This window comes from Pinus tabuliformis, chromosome 5_1 (genome assembly GCF_031772625.1).
Source record: "Pinus tabuliformis cultivar Carrire ecotype Pingquan chromosome 5_1, CPIR1, whole genome shotgun sequence".
Lineage (NCBI taxonomy): Eukaryota > Viridiplantae > Streptophyta > Pinopsida > Pinales > Pinaceae > Pinus > Pinus tabuliformis.
This window is the reverse complement of record NC_142305.1, coordinates 402,754,172-402,759,479: the sequence shown is the minus strand read 5'-3', so window position 1 is coordinate 402,759,479 and position 5,308 is coordinate 402,754,172. Positions and strand designations below refer to the sequence as shown.

At 37.4% G+C, this 5,308-nt stretch overlaps 1 pseudogene; it reads left to right on the top strand.

Moving 5' to 3' along the window:
* The first annotated feature begins 409 nt into the window (after positions 1–409).
* On the top strand, positions 410–4,899 carry LOC149165171 (uncharacterized; annotated as a pseudogene).
* The last annotated feature ends 409 nt before the right edge of the window (positions 4,900–5,308 follow it).

The following is a 5,308-nucleotide window of genomic DNA, read 5'->3' as shown; positions in this document are numbered from 1 at the left end:
CATCCTCCACTCTCAGATCTTTTCGTCTAAAACCTGAACAGATCATTCATGGAGTAAAATTATCCCCAAAAGTATTATAAATACAGGTAAATATAAACATTACGAAATAGTTATATTTTTAAAATGTATAACTATATTTTCCTGGATATCACTTACCTGGGACATCAACGATGACGATGAGAGCTTCAGGAGTCTCTTCCGTGCGTACTGCAGCCTCAAACACAGACTCCATCCTGTATCTTAATATTCTCGCTTCGCAAACTACAGAATGGATGTTGAATGTACCGAAAATATGAATGTTTCAAATATGGGGCAAATATTTGCGCCTTCTTTTAATGATCACTAAACATGAAATCTGCTTCTGCACTGAATCAAAGAAGATAGATGGCCCTGTTACTGGTGTGTGTGTATGGATATTAATGTGCGTTTCCAAAAGGTGAAGGGTGTGCGTGACATGGGTTGCGTGTGGATGAGTATGTTACTGTCAATGAAAATCGCCTACATTTCTAATAACTCAAATGCGATTTTCATTGATGCTGGGGCGATTCTGAGAATCGCCGGGTGGCAGGGCTGATTCTGCACCCGGCGATTCTTAGAATCACCCAGCATCAATGAAAATCGCCTGCAAGAATTTCTAATAACTCAAATGCGATTTTCATTGATGCTGGCAAGCATTTCTAATAACTCAAATGCGATTTTCATTGATGCTGGCAAGCATTTCTAATAACTCAAATGCGATTTTCATTGCTGCTGGGGCGAAAATGCTTATGGGCGATTTTCATTGACGCTGGGGTGATTCTAAGAATCACTGGGTGAAGGAGCCGATTCTGAGAATCGCTTGGTATGGATATTAATGTGCATTTCCAAGAGGTGAAGGGTGTGTGTGACATGGGTTGCGTGTGGATGAGTATGTTACTGTCAATGAAAATCGCTCGCAAGCATTTCTAATAACTCAAATGCGATTTTCATTGATGCATTTCAGAATCGCCCCAAACAATAATAAAAGTGAAGAGATAATCCAGTGTTGTAGTTGAGTACATTGTCTCCATCCACTGTTGCAGTTGACACAGTTTTATCATTGCGTCCACCCCGTGCTGCAGTTGAGACAGATTACAACTGGAGTCCAACCAATGTTGCTCCGCCAGCGCAATCATCCGCTACCATTGATCAAATATTTGAGGGCGCATTTGTATACACCGTCGGAGTCATATACAACGGCTAATGGTAACGTTGATAGCAAGAAAAGTGATGAGACAAATAATTTGGATGTTGCAGTGAATGGAATGATATTGCAATGACAGACTCCGGAAGGGGCCATTCTTTAATTCAAGTTATTCTCAATCTGCGCTATGCTAGTCCTTTCTTTATCTTCAACGAAAGAATGTTGAATCTGCAGTATTCCTCTTAGAGTCAAGCCAACGAGGAAGCGTAGGGTGAATTTACTTTGACTGTTGACTTCAATATATGATATTCAAGTTGATACGTGGGTCACTAAGATGCAGTTGCGTTAGCGCTTTCACAAGTCAAGTCGACCTCCTTTTTTCGTCTTGTCAAACAATCGAACCCACTACCACAAGGAAATATCCTTTAAAGTAAAGGTGGATGCTCATTGCTTAACCGCTTTGGCAACTCAAGTAAAATTTGGGAAAAGACAAAAGATTTGAATTGATGTTCGACATATTTGTAAAAATAGAATCAACTAGGAAATTTCATTTGAATTAAATATTTGTTTACTTGGAATTTTATGACTTAGTTTAATGTATTGCAATTTAAAAAGTAGAATCAACGAGGAAATTTCATTTGAATTAAATATCTTTTTATTTAGAATTTTATGTTAAAAAGTTGAAAATTGGTCAAACTAGAATCAAGTAGGAAATATCATTTGCATAAGTAGGAAATATCATTTGCATTTCAGAATGGCTGGAATATAACAATACCTATCCAATTTTCCGATTCCAAATGTAGATAGTCGTCATCAATGAACCTAATAGAAATTTATATTTAAATTGGATATTATGGAGCTCCACCTATTCTATATATTGTTAGGAAACAATGTTTGGGTTAAATTCAGCTTCCAATGCAATGTAGTACTGGGTTACGAGGAGGGACATCTTTTCTTAGGATAATTAATGATTTTTTAATTAATGATAATAATGGTTGGTTATTTCCATGTTCCTGTGTGAGCTTCTCTTTTGGAGAAATTGTTTGAAGTCCAATATGGATGTGTGATATTTTTGGGAATAATTATGTTAGTAGTTAACTAATAATAATATATATTTTTATGAGTATATTTGTTATCATTTAAAATTTTTATGAAAAATAACTTTTATGGAAATTATTAGACTTGTAGAAACCAAAATGTGGGGATAACAAGGTGCATAAAAATGGCCTTTTCTTAGCTTAGATCCACTTCACTCCCCATAGTTCTAGTCTTACAGTCACTTGCCTTTACAAATCTGCAATTAAGTGTAAATGATCTTATTTCACATTAAAGAAGATAGCATATACATTTTCATGAACTAACACTATAACATACTAAGATATTAATATTCAATGGATAGTTTAGATGATAAATGATACTACGTTTTTTGGACATTATTTGAGTTATTAGACCTTTTTATTTAGTCGATCTAAACTAGAAGATTATAAAAAAATTTTCTTTCATTGCTCCTCATAAACCAAGATAGATTGATTCATCCCTCCTTTTTAGTGTACAAAGAGGAGTGCTTGATTTTTACTCAAAAAGATGGGGTGTTGATGTATCTATATATGGGTGCCTAGGTTTTTATATTAAAAAATTTCTCCCGTGCTTGATTTGTAGTCAAAGAGATGCGGTGATAATGTATCTAGATATGGGTGTTGAGTTTTTTATATTGAAATTTTCTCTTTGTTTCATTTAGAATTAGAAGGGTTTGTTCTTTTTGTTTTCCTTATAATAAACTATTGTTCTCAATTGAAATTGGATCATTTGTATTATTGTTTCTTTTCAATGTAAGTTTGAGGTGCAAGTTACTTATTTTATTTTTAAACTATGATATTTACGCCGTAAGGTGTTTCCCTCTGAAATGGACTCTCCCAAATGCCTTTCTGTCCTAATCGTAGTCGTTAGATCTTTTGTTAGACGATTGAACAAAAATCAGCTGTCTAATTTAATAATTTTTTTTTTTAAAACATTAAAAAACCTTAAAAAGCGTTATTAGGCCAATGAACAATGCTCTCCGCTTGACATCTGTGCGCTTTTTACGGAGGAGTTCCAGATAGAGTCCGTTTGAATTCTTAGTGGAGTTTATGGCAATGAACTCCAGCGCCGGCGAAGCCTTTTCGTGGCCTCAAGGATGGCGTTAAAGTCCCTTTTGTTGGCGAAATCAGGTGGGTATTTTTGAAGGAGGCAGTGAAAGTATGGTTGCGAAATCCGAAGAATTTGGCATTGTTAATATGGTGTATTGTTGTGGCAGTATCTGGAGCTATTCTTTTTTGGTTCTGGTTGGCTTTCTTAACAGGGCCGTGCCTAAAAAGAGTGAGAGGGATGCCTGGTTTGAGGTCAATAATCAAATTCTAAATGCGCTTTTTACCATGATGTGCCTTTATCTACACCCACAGCGTTGTTATCATCTTTTACTTCTCATTAGATGGAAACTAGAGGACATTGTCAATCTTAGAAAGGTCTACTGTAAAAATGAGACTTACAAACCTCATGAGTGGGCACACATGATGTAGTTGTGCTACTTCTGCAAATAAATTGTTTTGCGCAAGTATGCGCTCTGTGGTCTGAATTGGGGCTATAAGAGATCGCAGCGTCCGGCTATTGGAGTGGGTTTGTGCGTTTTTGTTGCAATAGGCTCCCTTGTTGCAGGTGGTCTTTATCTTATCCTGAGTCCTCTTGGGAAATATTGCGAAGGCGAAGGTGATTTGGAGACTACGGTTATAAGTATCACTGATGCAGATGCAGATGCAGATGCAGATGTTATTAGGATAGATGATAACTTTGTGAAAAACAAATCTACATACGCGCGGCTTGAGAAGAAATACTCTCTTCTTAGAAGAGGTAGTAAAATAATGGAACCTAAACCGGAATGGCAGGGAGGTCTATTTGACTGCTGGAGTGATCCTTCTGTTGCATTTTTTTCAACATTTTGTGGGTTCTGCATTTTTGGGTGGAATATGGATAGACTGGGGTTTGGGAACATGTATGTGCACATAGTGACCTTCATTTTGTTGTGCATGGCCCCTTATTGGATCTTCACCTTGGCTGCTGTCAATATTGATAATGAGAATATTCGGGAAGGTCTTGGTATCACTGGGATCATTCTTTGCGTGTTTGGGCTTCTGTACGGTGGGTTTTGGAGGATTCAGATGCGGAAGAGGTTTGGCTTACCTGGAAATGGCTGCTGTTGTGGGAAGCCTAATGTGACAGATCTAATGCAGTGGCTTTTCTGCGGTGTTTGTTCTCTCTTTCAGGAGGCTCGCACTAGAAATTTCTATGAGGTCTGTGAGGATAAACTCTATTCTAAAAAATATCTTGGCCAAGATTCACAAGATCTGAGAGATGCTTCACCGAGTTTGGCTCCGTTGGGTCATGAACCAGGATCACCAGCTTTGAATTCACCCTCTTGGGTCGAATCAGACATGTCACCAAATTTGAATGCTCAAGCTTCAGTGTCGCTAGTTTTGAGTCCAATGCATTATTCCATTGAAAACTCTTTTCCTCCACAGGGTATGCCCCTTGTGCGGGAAGGGTCAACATTTCCTTTGTCTAACTTTCTTTCAGTGGAAACTCATATTACGATTTCTCTAGATTCAGAATCAGCGGATGCACATAACGTGGCAGCTCAAACAGAAAATCTAAAGAGGGGCGGCTATCTGATGAATGCACCCATTCCCCAGAGACTGGAAAAATAAGAATAGGGCATTAACACAATCATACTCCTATGGTTGACGGCTGGAAGGTTAAATTGATATACCTTGGAAACTTGTCCAATATTAAGATGCATGTAGACATTTACTTGTTCTGTAGCTTTCTGCAGTAACCATTGTTACAGTTTACACTTCAGGTTTGGTTGATTCTTTTCTTTATTCAATACAGTGGTTAGATAGAAACGTTCATTGGCATTGTTCTTTAGTCCATGAAACCTTACCTTACTTAGAAGGGGTTTATTGGTGCAGGAACAACATTTCAAGCTTTACAGATCATCCATCCGTCTTTTATGTTGTTCCACGGATTGTGAAAGTAAGAAATGTGAGATAAGAGCAGTCAACAGTTCCTCATTGATGTGTATTTGTCTGCAAATACGTAGAATATGAGATTCTG